This window comes from Prionailurus viverrinus, chromosome F1, assembly GCF_022837055.1.
Source record: "Prionailurus viverrinus isolate Anna chromosome F1, UM_Priviv_1.0, whole genome shotgun sequence".
Lineage (NCBI taxonomy): Eukaryota > Metazoa > Chordata > Mammalia > Carnivora > Felidae > Prionailurus > Prionailurus viverrinus.
In genome coordinates this window covers 53880179-53896007 of record NC_062577.1, presented here as the reverse complement: position 1 = coordinate 53896007, position 15829 = coordinate 53880179, and the positions used below count along the sequence as shown (strand labels likewise).

General features: G+C 37.9%; 1 pseudogene; it reads right to left on the bottom strand.

Annotated features, from left to right (window-relative positions):
• Positions 1-1028: 1028 nt before the first annotated feature.
• Positions 1029-8078, bottom strand: LOC125155072 (40S ribosomal protein S4, X isoform-like; annotated as a pseudogene).
• Between the last annotated feature and the right edge of the window lie 7751 nt (positions 8079-15829).

Here is a 15829-nt window from a genome sequence, read left to right as displayed (position 1 = left end):
TCTAGAGAAAGCCCTTTTTGTATCTGATTTGTGATACTGAAGTACATTTGTAAGGGGTTGATTCTTGCACCTGATCCTTAGTGATAAATATAATCACATGAAGGTCAGAGGAGACAATGTGAGAATAGTACTGTAGGCATTTTGGACTGATGCTAACATCAAATCTACCCTAATGCTCTGTAGAGGTAATGGGAATACTTGTAAGTCTCAATGCAGTGTAAGTTCTAAGTTTTAAAACCAGAATTTGAGTTATGCTAACCAAAAGAACTAACTAAGGACCCATCTGACTTTAAGAAAAAGATCACATTGGTTTTCTGGTTCAACTTTTTATCTCATTTATATTTGACTATTAACAAATCCATATTTTATCTGTCAGCTTGCTCATCAGATATTGCCACATCAAGCCAGAATGATCAAATAGTGCAATAGGGGCACCTAGGTGGCTTATTCAGTTAAACATCACTTTGGCTCAGGTCATGATCTCATGAGTTCGAGCCCCGCATCGGGCTTTCTGCTATTGGTGCAGAGTCAGCTTCATATCCTCTGTCTGCTCTCTCCGCCCCTCCCCCTCTCATGCACACACTCTCTCTCTCTCCCAAACATAAATACTTAAAAAAATTGTTAATACAGTGAAAATATTTGTTACATTGAAGATGTGTCATAAATACAATTACTGCTTTAACATGCACTTGCTTCAATTCCATGTTGATATAACTTAATGGCAATGACAGATGATAAAATTGTGTCTGTCTACCACTTACAACTAAGTTTTTATTGCTTCTTTCCAAAGCATTTAATAGAGCCAAACATACTAATACATGGCGCTTGGCTCAACTGTTACCTGTGATCTCATAGTATATTGATATTAAGCCCAGGGATAGATTTCAGTATCAAACAACAACAAATAAAGATAATTATTCTACCTTGTAGTAATCTTAGGTATAATCCCAATTATTTTTTGTTTTCCTATTTTTTGAGAAGCTAACACTATCAGGCAGCATATAAATCTGTCTTCTAGATTCCTAAACTCAGCTTTTCAGGGAGCTCTCTCCGTGTCTCTCTCCAAATCCCCAGTGTTTATCCTTCATTATCCTCTCATGAACCCCTAGTCGCCTTAGACCCGGGACAGCTAACAAGAGAAAGCTAAGAACATCACACCCAATATCAATTAAAGGTAAAAACTATTATCTCAAGTGGAATTTTCCAGGAGCTGCAAGAAAGATCCATTGTCTTTTCAATTTGAATAGGTATATCCTCAAGACTGTTAGAAATAGCAAAATAAACTAAATTTTATGAGATTAATCATATGGAGCAAATCAAAGTAAGATGTGGTTAAAACCCAATTCTCATCTTTTATAAGCTTAATTAAACATATGATTAAGGGGTAGAGTGTGTGTGTGTGTGTGTGTGTGTGTGTGTGTGTGTGTACTCATACAGACATGGTTTGTATAACCTCTTATTTTCATTTCCATGGCCCCTACCCACCCTGAGCACCTGTTCCTACACCTGCCACTGGACCTGACCTTGTTCCTCCCTTTCCTTTTCCACCTACCTGCCCCTCCCCTTTCCTCCCACTAAGTTTTTTCCATCTTGTTTTCAAGTCTTAAAACTTGAAAGGATTAAACTTTGAAAGGATTAAAACTTAAAACTTGTAGGATTGGGTGAAATTGATTGTGTTAATCATGCATTCAGTTGAGTTAATATAGATAGTATTTATATTAAATGTGCAAGGTCCTTAAATTAATTTGGGACTGTTTGTATCAGGTAAATGAGCTAATATTCAACATTTTCATTTATTTAGATTTTCCTACGGCTCTTCTGCTCAAATGGAATTATAGTTGTGCTTTGGTCTTTACTTTCTCATATTTTCATATTCCCTTCCTTTCACCTTGCTGAGAAGGGGTTTTCCAGGTGAAAATAACCCTTTCAACCTAGAGGCAAGAAGATTACTTCTTGGTATCTCCAACTGTGAAGGTTTAGTGATACTTTGGGTTTTAAAAGGAAGAAAGCACATGAGTGTTTATTGTGGGCTTAGGATGGTCTAGAGATAGGTGATCTGCACATACTATGCCATTTGGCCCTGTAACAACTCTCTGAGGCTGGTAGTATTATTACTTTTTGCAGGTAAGTAAACTGAAGATGAGGGAGAGGACCAAATTTAGGCATGTCTTTCAGGCTCAGTGTTCACTGTCAATGTTCAGTCCTCTATATTCTACATTGGGGCTCCTTTCCTTTCAATCCAGTCAGTAATCCCTTTGCTTTTTGGAATGATTTTACTTTATAGTGGTTTTTTTTTTTTTTTTTTTTTTGGTTTTTTGTTTGTTTGTTTGTTTGTTTGTTTGTACTTCAGGCTAAGTTGATAAAAACAAAATTTTACCTATGCAATGTTTATTGAAAATGCGTATATTGTATCATATCCATGCCCAGCGCTGTATTCGATGTTGAGAAACCAAAGTAAATAACCCCATTTCTACCTGCAGTTCAGCTGCGTTCCGTTAAAGAAGTAGGGCGTGTATCACATCACTGTGGTGAGGCACCTGCGCAGAAGCTCGCAGGGGTGGGAAGGGCCATCTTGGCCAGGTGTCAGAGCATCAGAGCTTCAAGGACACCGCCCTGTTAGATTACTGACTTTCTGAGAAATTCTGAGAGAGCCCTGGATACCCCTTGACCTCAGATTTCTACTCTTTTGCCCATAGTTCATTATGGGTTCTACAAACTTATCTTCATTTCCCAAGGAATGACATTAATAAGCCAACTTTGTCTCTGTTTTCCTAGCTTTTATTTCCCATGTAACTTCAGCCTGCCCACTTAACCTTTTTTTGCTTTTGTTAATTATTTGCACAATACAGGTAATGGCTACCTTAGGAACTGCTGGAGGGCTTAATTAATTAATTAATTAATGTTTATAACACCTTTGAAAATGTAACATTAAAGCTCCCAAGTTGGTGCAAATTATTACCATTATTGACATCATCATCATCATCAATCTGTTTCAGTATGGCCAAAGGCAGACTCCAAAGGGGTGAATCACGATAGTTCTCTTCAGACCTGGCTCCGTCTTCTGAGCTTGACTGCTTGATCTGAGAGTTCGAACCTAATTATAGACAAAGCAGTTGAGGGAAGTTCTTTCTGTCTAAGACACAGACAAGTCATCCCCTGCTCCCACTTCCTTGACTCTGTTTCTGCAGCTGGTTGCTAGCCTTTCTGCTGATCCTCACAAGGTCATATCTATGTATATACAAAACATGTGGAAATTCTCCTTAGCCAACTGACCATTGACTGGATCCCCTGGAGAACCATGACATTTCCTCTTTATAATTGTGTAGACCAGGAACAGTGGATTACAGACTTGAACTCAGAGTGTGAATGAGTCCATCTTTGTTTAGCAACTAGGGCTGTACCTATAAACATAAGCCTATCTGGAAAGAGAAAAATTACATTAAGTCACGTAAACATCACTTTGAATATAATTATTAAGTAGCTGGTTACTACATAGTTAACTGACATTGAAATCTGTGGTTTCGGGGCGCCTGAGTGGCGCAGTCGGTTAAGCGTCTGACTTCAGCCAGGTCACGATCTCGCGGTCCGTGAGTTCGAGCCCCGCGTCGGGCTCTGGGCTGATGGCTCAGAGCCTGGAGCCTGCTTCCGATTCTGTGTCTCCCTCTCTCTGACCCTCCCCCATTCATGCTCTGTCTCTCTCTGTCTCAAAAATAAATAAACGCTTTAAAAAAAAATTAAAAAAAAAAAGAAATCTGTGGTTTCAAAAGAGTGCTAATTATAACCAAAAACCAGTTATTCTAAACAGTGGAAAAAATTGATTTTTACTAATGCATTTCCCTTTGCCCCCCAAAATTGTCTTTTATCTTTTTTTTTTCCTGGATAACTCATATATTCTTTATGATCACTTAAAATTCTTCCTCATTTAGGAAATTTCAAGCCTCATGCAAGCCTGTGAATTTGCTCTCCTCACCCCAATATATGATACTTTGTGTACATCACTTGTTTGGTAATTATTTGCTGCTCTGTGACATACCCAATTATTTTCTTTTACAATGTTTTTACAATGTTTTTATCTTCCTTTTTTCAGTTACATTACACAGCCCTTGTGGGTAGTAAAAAAGGGGTGTTCATCACTGTACCATTGGAAATGCCTAGGTTAGATCATTGGAAATGGGACTCAATGGACATTTGTTTTTGATTTCTTTCTTACTTGAGAGAATGCTTCAAACTTTAGATCTCAAAGACTATTTGACACTCCTGCTGAAGTTTATGGCAAGATTGCTATGCCCTTTCCTTTTCTTCCTGAGCACATAACTGGACTACACAGTCTCTCTTGCAATTAATCTAGACCATGTGATTGAGGTTGGCCAATGTGATATGGTGGAAGTGATGTCATTGCCCAAACAGGCCTGTATGTATTCTTGCCCAAATCTTCCTGCTTGCTCCTGCTCTGTTTATTCATTAGCATACTGAATAGAAAACACCCTAAGGACCTAAAAAAAGATAGAGCCAGAAGATAGAAAAGATCAGTCCCCAAGCCACCAGGTAGAAAAGAGCTTCTTGGGAAAGTTATGTGGCGAAGATGACACATGATAGTCTGTTGCATGAATGAGAAACAAGCTTTTGATAAATCAGGAAATTTGAGGATTGTTTACAATAGAAGCCTAAATTTACTCATACACATATAATCATCTCATTCTTAATCTATTACAAATGGAACTCTTATTTCATTTCTCCTTTATTGTCCAAATCCAGTGCTTTCGCAAGTCTTATCCAAATATATATTATATGTAATATTATACATATTTGCTTCTAAGTATACCTATCAAAATATATCTCAAAGCACATCAGATTTGGCCATTTGTTTCCATTATTCTGCAGCACCTCCACGGTCTTACATGAAGCTCTCATTATTTCTTGGACTCCATAACAGCCTCTGAAGAGCTCATGTCGCTTCTATTCTCGCCTTTCTCTTTTCTTCAATCCACAACAAGGGAACTCATATGTTTAAAACGCAACTGCAACTACACCACTCCCTTATTTTAAATCTTTCAACAGCTTACCATTACACCAAGAGTAAAGACCAACCCCTAACCTTGACCTGCAAGACCCTGCACGTTCTGGCCCCTGCTAGCTCACCAAGTTCATCTCAGGACAGTTTCCAATTACCTACCAAGCCGAGTCATCTGGAATTCTTTCAGTGTCTCTAACAGCCTAAATTTTTTTTATCTCCTCCAGGATCTTCACCCCTGAAGTTTGCCTCACTTTGAAAGTTTTTCTCCTTGCCCTTCACATTACCAGGTCATGTCACTGTGGAAATATCCTTTCCTCGGAGCGATTTTCTCTAATCACCGTATCTGAGAAAATTCTTGACCCTTGGTTATCCTTTATCGCACTACCTTGCTCTTTCCGTTTCAGCAATTACCAGAATTTTTAGTTATATCTTCACATAGCAAATAAGAACCTCAGGTCACAAGTTATGAAGTATAAGAATTATAGCTCTAGTTTACATAAATGGATGTTACTTCTTTTTCTATTCTATTTCTAGATCCCATTGCATTTGTATATTGATAAAGAGTCCAGATACTATAACAAAGAGCCAAGTAGAATAGTGGTTAAAATATCTTTAAAGTGGCGAGACTTGAATATTAGAATTTCATTTCTTTCTCTTTTAACCATCGGAGTGTAAGCAGTCAAGGCTGATAAAGTGGTTTTGATGTTTCAGTTGTATTGTCACTGTGTGCTCCTCAATATGAGGCTTCCACACCTGCATACAAGATGTAAGATTAACTGTAATTTGGTGTGGTAGGAAAGAGCAGTTCATGGCTGAGGCAAGGGTTAGGTGGAAAACAGCTCTGGGACCCCAATTCCTCTGGCCTGTGAATGCTCTTATATGAACAAGGTCTTTAAAGGTTTGTAAAGGAAGTGAGATTTTAAGAGGAGATAGACAAAATTGGTAAAAGGTGTGGACAAGGAATAAGAAAAGGAAAGGTTGACTCAGTGTAATGGTAGTGTTTGAAAATCCACGCTCTGTTTTTTTTCTCTCTTAGTTTGGATGTCTAGTAAAAATACTAACAATGCTAGGAAAAAGTACATGATTACAACAGAAATGAAATTAGATGCGATTAAAAACACAGAAAGCAATAAGAAAATTCAGAATATATGTGGAATACGGAAAGAATCATTTGGCAAGAAGAGGGGAGCCTGGGTGGCTCAGTCAGTTAAGCATTCAACTTCAACTCAGGTCATGATCTCATACTTCGTGGGTTCGAGCCCCGTGTCAGGCTCTGCTGACAGCTCAGAGCCTGCTTCAGAATCTGTGTCTCCCTCTCTCTTTGTTTCTCCCTCGCTCATGCTCTGTCTCTATCTCTCAGAAATAAATAAAACACTAAGAAAATTAAAATAAAAAGGATGATTCGACAAGAGAATGATTCTGAGCAACAAAGAGTAACTTATACAACCTGGAAAAAGAGTAGCGCCTTTGGAATCAGCACTTCTGCAGAAGTGGAAGACAGAGATTGTGGCCGAAAGTGAAGTTTTATGCGTCTGGCTAGAAGACTAGCACCGAAGTCAGACATCTAATATTAATGGAAGAAAAAGCTTGGAGTATGTTTGAGAATTTTGGATTCTTGGTTAAAGTGCTTTGGTATAAACTTGAAGCACATAAGGTAACGAATTTAAGGAAGGTCACTTTGAATCTGCACAACTGGCAAGATACTTCATCTCTTGAGGAGTTTTTGTTTTTCTTTTCTGTGCTGTTATCTTTAATTAACCGCCCCCCCCCCCCGCCAAGGGCTCTCCAATCATCACCAAAAGATCATTTTACCCATTGCTTTGGCCACCAGTCTCTTTCTTTCTTCAATAATGGTGAAGTGGACACCTTTCCCTTAGTTAAGAGAAATCGATGGTTCGTTGTGTTTTCCACTAACAAAACTTTTGGAAAGCCAGGTAAGCAAAGCTGTTATCATTGGCATCTTTTACACCAACCACATCCAGAGAGCCATGATGTCTATGTGGTGATTACATAAATTCTTCCCAGTGTCCCACAGGTTACCAGTGTCAAATTTGATGAAATTGATAATCTTACCAATCTCTAAATTAATCTGAGTGCTGTAGTTCACCTTGCTGAGGGGATAAGGGTAGAAGATAATGGGAGTATCATGGGTCATCAGATAAGGGATTATTTTTGTGCCCACAAAGATCTTTCTTACTCTACACAACTGTACTTTGCTCCTCAGGCAAGATATAATGAACAGCAGAGACTCTTGGTGTCATAGATCAGATGATGATTCTCTCTGGTCTTGTCAATGCTGATAACATCCATATTACCAGAAGGCTTAGTTTTATCAGTTTAGACTTTGCCATCAGTTTTTTTCCTAGCATAGCATTATATATAGATAGGCAGATGTATACCTATATAGGTAAATAAGTAGATAAATATCTATATCTATAGCTATTTATATATATATGCACCAATGTAGATATATAGATATAGGTATATCGCAAACTCAAAGCTCTCATAGACTAAGGTAATAGGGTGATGTGGCAACTTAGATTCAGCAAAGCAATTTTAATTTTCACATTAAGTTAATGTGGTAAATTTGAATTTTATTGCTTTTAAGTATTTAAGATAGAGTTTGTAAGTTTGATTTGACTTTATTATTATATAAAATGTATAAGCTTGAGAAATCTATAATTAGGTTTATGTACACTGTGATTCACATGTGAGTATTCCTTTCTTCTGACCTCACTCCCCAAAGGGAAAACTATTTGCTCACTTAGCTCACTTCTATTTCCTACTCTCGCTGGCACTGCAGACAACTGGAAAAACCAACACTATTGTGGTGTAGCCCAGCTGACTTGGTCCACCAATCTTAACGAACTACCACATGCAAATCTTTACATTATCTCCTATCAGGGCATACTTAAGTCTGTTATTTAAGAAAATTTTGATAGACATTCTCTCAGCTGTAGAGACTGGTGGATAGACAAGGGGCAAGCACACTGGTCAGATTGTCTAGCATCCAATGCCTTGGGGCTACTACATGCCTCAGATGCTCTTTGGCACCACAAGCCATAGCTCCACTAGGCACACAATGTACTTGAGGAGTTTTATATGACCTTTGGAGAAATCATCAAAGAAGAAATAATCTACCTCAGTGATTTCCAAAGTAGACAAAATGTCTATTTTAGGAAAAGTTACACAGCAGACAATATGTTAGCAAGGAGGAAAGAAGTATAGTGGTTTTAAAAAGCTTTAGGGTGCCTGGGTGGCGCAGTCGGTTAAGCGTCCGACTTCAGCCAGGTCACGGTCTCGCGGTCCGTGAGTTCGAGCCCCGCGTCGGGCTCTGGGCTGATGGCTCAGAGCCTGGAGCCTGTTTCCGATTCTGTGTCTCCCTCTCTCTCTGCCCCTCCCCCGTTCATGCTCTGTCTCTCTCTGTCCCAAAAATAAATAAACGTTGAAAAAAAAATTTAAATAAAAAGCTTTAAAGTGTTGGTGTTCCAAATGGAAGAGTTTAAAGTAATCTTAGTCTCTTTGGACTTGAGGGCAAGAGGGGTCTTTCTTGTTGTATGGGAAGGCATATTTAGTTTGGTATGAGTGGAGCATCAGGCATTTACTGGGGAGAGCAGAGGAAGAGGCTAAAAGTGAGGAAGCCAGGTCAGGAGGGACCAGTATTCAAAACTGGGCAGCCATAAAACTTTTGCTAAATCTCAGTGTGACATTTTGTGTAAATGGAATATCCACCAAGTATCTATCACTAAATATTTATTTATAATCTCTTGAGTTTCTTTTTTAAGATTCTTCCATTATTCCCAAGTGTCATGCTTTTTTTTTTTTTAAGAAACTAATTCTTCTTAGAGGAAATACTCCATTTTCTTGTCAATAAAAAGAACATTCTTTTTAAACCTTCTCAGTACAATTTCATTAATGGTGAAATATAGAACAGTATGCTAACTGGTCATTTACTTTTTTTATGTTCAGAGACAAAATTGATAATCAATCATGCCTATGCTTGGCAAAACTTAAATACCAGGGATATTGGTTTGTTAATGGAATAAATCTTCTAGTAATTATCAGATCTCAGAATCACTTATTACTGTCTACCACAAAATGCTAAATATAGCATTTCCTTCCTTCTATAGGAAAAAGTGATAAATGTTTTAGACCACACAGAAAGAAGAGTTTGCTGTGATTTTTAGGTATATTCCCACATTTAATGATAAAAACAGAAAGCAATTTAAGAACATTTCCCATGTGTGTCCAAAATGCAAGGCACAATATCCTCTTTATAAAAGAGCTGGTGGTTACTGATGTCTGAAATGGGCAGTTCATTTGTATCTGTGTGTAGAGAAGTTTGTGTGGGTCCATGCACACATACACTCAATGAGCATACCAGAAATTCAACATTGTTTTTATTTGTGCATTTTTGGAAATGCAATGTATTCCCATAGGTAGCAGTACTTTCCCCCTGGCTTCTGCATACACAAGGCATCCATTACATCAAGACAGCCATTTGATTCCTCCCAAAGGATGCAAAGAAAATGACCAAACAACACAGGTGCATAAAATCATGTGAATTCTCCAGCAGTGTGTGGAACATAGGAAAAAACTCAGAAGTTATTGCAACAGCATTTTCCCAATACTGCAAATGCAATTCACAAAGCGGGAAATATCTAGGCGGGATTGTCTATGTCTTGAGAGAGACAGAGGCAGTTATTTCTTATGGGTGGTTATCAGTTAAGACTTACTAGATTTACAGATTTTGGCTATGAACTCAGTGGCTACTTTCAAAACAATCATTCTTTTTTGGAGGGTGGTGACAAGAATGTCAATTTTTTCAGCCCCTCTTTGACTCTACTTTGCTCCACGGTTTATCACCACTAGTGAATGAAACTAGACAGTAAGAGATGTTTTGAGAGTGTTCCATCTTTTGACAAGGTAAAGTGAAACATTACATGATTCTGTATCATGAGTGAGATTTTGATTGTGGCTACACAACTCGAAGATGAAATGTCTCGTTCTGTTTTTGTTCTAAGTCTCTTATTTCTTATTTATATTGACTTCCAAGACACAAATAAGAGAGTGAAAAGAACAAATACATTCCCTGGAAGGTTTTTCTGAGCATTCAACCAAAGACCCAAAAGGTAATAGCAGAAACCAGGTTGAAAAGAAACAAGGAGGAAATGGTAGAATGTTCTGCAAAAACAATTAAGGACTGTGATCATCCAAAGGCTATATCAAAGAGTGGGTATAAAGCCTAGAAGTAGCCTGCATTGTGCAAGGGAATAAATAAATGTTTTGCAAATAGGCGTCATTCATTGGCAGTTTCAGGAAGCTCCAGGGCTGGTTGGAGATGGTTTAGGCATTAGGCCACTTTTCCATGAAATGATTCTAGCAGCTTTCAAGATGTGAGAGATGATCTATTATTTTTGTATAGAAGCAAACTCTGATTTATTAGGGAGAGTATAGGTTGGGAAAGTGACCACCCATGTTTTCCTTTTTATCTCTTTTTCCAGATGTATTTTGTGTTTGTATTCTGTTGCTCTAGTGAATTGGACTATAATTTTGCAAAAATTTTCACCCGTCATAACATACAATGTTTATACAAAACTTTTTCTCTAGAAACCCTAAAGCACCTTTCAGACCTTAAGTGACAAATTTCCATCAAAATCTAGTTAGGAGGGAAGAGTCATTGTCAGTAAATAATAACTCATAGAATTCTTTGTAGCAGAGTTGTTTATTTTTTCCTGGGCCTCCCCTGCTTATTTGTGTAGAAAATTTGAATTCTCGTTTCTAAATGCAGAAATTTAAACAGTAACAGACATGTCAAATCAGTTCAAGTAAGGCCAACATGGATCTGAAGTTTGGTCAGTTTAATTTTTGGCTATTCCTCAATTTAGTTTAAACCACAGTTATCACTGATCCGTTCAGTTGCATAACTCATTCAACTGAAGAATGTTCATTTCTCCATGCCACACAAGAAGAGCTGGCTGAACTTTCTCAGAAATGGAGGTGCCGTGGACAGTAACATGGGCAGGGTCAAGGGGTAGGATAACACGTTTCTACCAAGAAATGTGCCACAAAAGCAGAGAATAGAAACCTCTGAACTATTTCTCAGAATTGTTCTTAAGATGTAATTGCTATACTATTTCATGCTATGCAGATAAATACTTCAGATACATATTCTCCTATATGAAAAAAAAATTGAGTTTTTTATTTTGGTAAAAACTGACAATGTCCCAAGCATTCTAGAAAGAACTCTTTGGAATTCTGTGCTTAGGAATGAGGAAAAATATCTAAACTCTACATTTTACATGTACTTAGAACAGTCAGGGTATAATAAAAGGGGTCAGTCTCATTTTAAACTGTTTTTTGACTAAGTTTACATCATTAGTGTATCATTGGATTTGCCTATTCTCAGTATATATTGAGAAGTTCCTGGACTAAATGAAGTGATGGCGGGGGGAGGGGGATTTCAAGATAAAATATCCCTGACTTTGAACAATATACAAATGTGTATATTCTTAGATGCTTTGTTAACACAATAATTCTCTGGTACATTTGTAACTCACTTAAAGATTCTAGCGAATAAGATGTCACAAAGCTAAATACTATTCTCATGGCGCAAAAATGTAGATGTTAATGATGTGTTTTATGTTTTCAGTGGTTTTTTTCCATAATAATTGCAGTGTGTGAGTAGCTCTGGTTAAAGAGGTAACTTAGCATGGAACAGAGGGCAAGTCTTTTTCCTATCTCTGTCATCCCAATAAGCTAACCATACCTTGCTACATCGGCTGGTCTGCAGGTTTCATCCCCTCCAAGACTTTACCCTTGACTTTGTTGCACTTACTGTATTAGACTCTAAGTCCCAAAAGGCACCTGAAACATGTTGAGTTTCACTGCTGTATCCCTAGTACCCACCCAAGTGCTTATTACGTAGTCAATTCCCAGTATAGTTATGGACAGGAAGGAGGAAGGGAGGAAATGAGGAAAAGAAGAGGTGGAAGAGGGAGAGTTCTACAGTACGTGCACATTGTGACCAAACTGGACGCAGTAGCTCCCATAGTCATAGATCTTATCCTGTGTTGCATGTTGTTTGATTCATCCTGTTCTTAAGGTGACCATAACTAGGAAGCCAGCCATCATTTTAAACATTGGATCCCAGCAAATATCTACCTGTCTGATTTGGTAGTGATGTTTCATAAAATTCAGTGCTCAGAGCCTTTGAATTCTTCTGCCTCAGGACATTTTTCCTTTTTTAATAAATTTCCTTGAAAAGGAGTATACCGTTTCTGACTGCAAACACTAAGTAACACTGCATACTTTCTGTGTTCAGAGTGGTTTCATGCTGAAATCCTGGATTCAGTGAGAACAATGCCTATTTCATGTTACTGACACATATGCACATAAAGGCAGTCCCACTGACTGAAAGGAAATAGGAAGATAATCTAGTTGTGAAAGAATTAGAGGACTGGGGGGGGAGAGGGACTCTCCTGCATGAACCCCTTGCTCTCTACCCTCTTGGTGCACCTGCTGCAGAACAGTCTTCTTATAAGGGTTCTTCTTATTCCCACTGTAGGAAGCCCCCCTATGTTTCTGGCAGGGCTGAAGATTAGGTGAGAAGTCCTGGTTCCCTGAGTTATCATGTATTACTTGAGCATGCACCGTAAGTGCCTGCTGGGCTCCCTGCTCACTGTGGAAGTTTGAATTGGCTCAGGCTGCATTCATAGTGTTGCCAGGGAAGATCAGCTGGTTCACGGCTGCATGGTCTTTAGGGTGCATTTCCTGTAGTGAATTCTCCTTTATCAAGCAATTGGTCCTTAAACTATTAATTTCAAAAAAAAAGTCATCTTGCTAGTATTTCATAGTTTATTAGACTTAGAGGATATTGACACACGCTAAGAAAGCTTACACAAAGACATTAAATTAATTACCACTTTTTTTAAAGCTTATTTATTTTGAGAGAGAGAGAGAGAGAGAGAGAGAGAGAGAGAGTGTGTGTGTGTGTGTGTGTGTGTGAGTGAGTTGGGGAGGGGCAGAGAGAGAGGGAGAGAAAGAGAATCCCAAGCAAGCTCTGCACCACCAGGGCAGAACCTGACCATGGGGCTTGAATTCACAAACTGTGAGATCATGACCTGAACCAAAACCAAGAGTTGGATGCTCAGCTGACAGCTACTATCTTACACCACACAAAAAATATCAACCCAAAATGGATTAAAGACTTGAATAGAAGACATGAAGCTACAAACCCTTAGGAGAAAACATAGGTGGTAAGCTCCTTAACATCTGTCTTGATGATGATGATTTTAAAGCAAAGGCAATAAAAGCAAAAATAAACAAGTGGGACAACACCAAATAAACAAACAAAAAGTGCACAACAAAGGAACCCATCAACAAAATGAAAAGGCAACCTATTAGATGGGAAAAATATTGGCAAATCACACATCTAATAAGGGGTTAATATCCAAAATATAGAAGGAGTTCATACAAGTCAACACCAAAAGAACAATCTAAGTGAAAGATGGGAAGAGAACCAAACAGACATTTTTCTGAAGATAATATACTAATGGGCAACAGGCACATGAAAAAGTGTTCCACATCACTAATAGCAAAATGCAAGTCAAAACCATAATGAGATATTACACCTGTTAGAACGACTCTTATCAAAAAGACAAGACATAAGAAGTGTTGGCAAGGATGTGGAGAAAAGGGAGCCCTTGTGCACTTTTTCTGGGAAGGTAAATTGATGCAGCCACTTTGGAAAAAATTACAGAGGTTCCTCAAAAAATTGAAAATAGAACTACTATATGTTCCAGCAATTTCACTTTTGGGTATTTATCTGAAGGAAATGAAAGCACTAACTCAAAAATATCTATACTCCCATGTTCACCACAACATTATTTACAATAGCCAAGATATGGAAACAACCTGCATTGGCACTGATGGATGAATGGATAAAGAAAATGTGATGTGTGTCACGTATCTGATGGAATACTATACGGCCATTAAAACGAAGGAAATCCTGCCATTTGCGACAGCATGGATGAACCTAGAGGGTATTATGCTAAGTGAACAAAGTCAGACAGAGAAGGACAAATACCATATGATTTCACTTACATGTGGCATCTTAAAAACAAAAACAAAACTCATGAATACAGGGAGCAGATTAGTCATTGCCAGAGATGGAGGGTGGGAAAAGTAGGTGATGCAAGTAAAATTTCCAGTTATAAAAGAAATGTCATGGGGAAGTAATGTATAGCATGGAGACTATAGTTAATAATATAATAATAATATAATATAATATAATATAATATAATATAATATAATAATATATATTAATATATAATAATGTAAAATGGTATAATAATAACACTGTGTATTTGAAAGTAGCCAAGAGAGTAGATCTTAAAAATTCTCATCACAAGAAACAATATTGTAACTATGTGAGGTGGTGTATATTAACTACACTCCTCATTTGGTGGTGATCATTTCACAATATATACAAATATTGAATCATTCTATTGTACACCTGGAACTAATACATTATATGTCAATTATACCACAAGAAAATTTTTTTAATATTTATTTATTTTTGAGAGAGGGAGAGTGCTAGCCGGGGGAAGGCAGAGAGAGAGGGAGATAGAATCTGAAGCAGGCTCCAGGCTCTGAGCTGTCTGCACAGAGCCTGATGTGGGGCTTGAACTCATGATCTGCGAGATCATGACCTGAGCCAAACTAGGACGCTTAACTGACTGAGCCACCCAGGTGTCCTCCACAAGACATTTTTTTAAAAATAAATCAAAATGACAGATGGCCCTCAAGAACAACAACAAAAGCAGAAAAGTGGAACGTGACTTCACATTTTGAACATTAATCAGGCTGTATGTTTATGATTTGTGAAAATTTCCACATGTGTGTTATCCCTCAGTAAAAACTTATTTTAAAATATTTCTATTAAAGATACTGCTTTGCAGTGAGAGGGAACTTATCCTCATTAGAGGTATTTTAAGCATAGGATGGACAAGCAGTTGGTAGAAAATCTAAACATTTTTTAGTAGATTGGACTTTTGGGCTTCCTTTTACCTTAGATTTTATCATTTTCTGATGCTAGGCTAAAATTTTCCACTATCTTTACTCATTCTTCATATGACTTGGTTTCCTATCCGTCTACCACCCTGACCAGTTTCTTCTGAAGGCAGATGGTTCTCTAGGAACAGAACTTTCAGCTTTTTTTGTTCTAATTACTATGCTATGTCCCCAGATTCTATGAAATTTTACTGAAGTGTTTTGATACATCTGCTGTGGGTCTTTGGTGAGACAGTTCTCAGTAGCAGAAAAGTACGAGCCCATTCACCCTTCATGTGCATGTTCCTTTGCCTCACTTTCCAAGCTGGGCCAACTGTTCAGTGTGTCAGGACTGCTGTTGATGTGTTACTTGTTATCTCAGTCCCTTTACTTTTGTGCATGCAAAAGGAATACTAACAGAAATGGAAAACAAATGAAAAGTTAAAAGGAAAGAAGATGAAGCACAAACACAAGCAGAAAAAAATCCTCTGCTTATAAAGTGAAGCAAGAAGTACTTGATGGAGTAAGCCACAGCACAGAATCCAAAGTGCTATGAAGTTGAGTAAATCTAAAGGGAGAACAAACTAGGACAGAAGACAGTTTGCAAGAGGCCATGGTAGACTACAAGGTCAGAGTACCACTAAACTCTAAAATCTTGCTAGGAAGCTTCTAAGAAAACCTAAAATATAAACAGCATGCATCAAAAACAAAACAGAGTTCAGGAATCGTCCTGAAGACAGGATGATGAAAAGCAGTTTACAC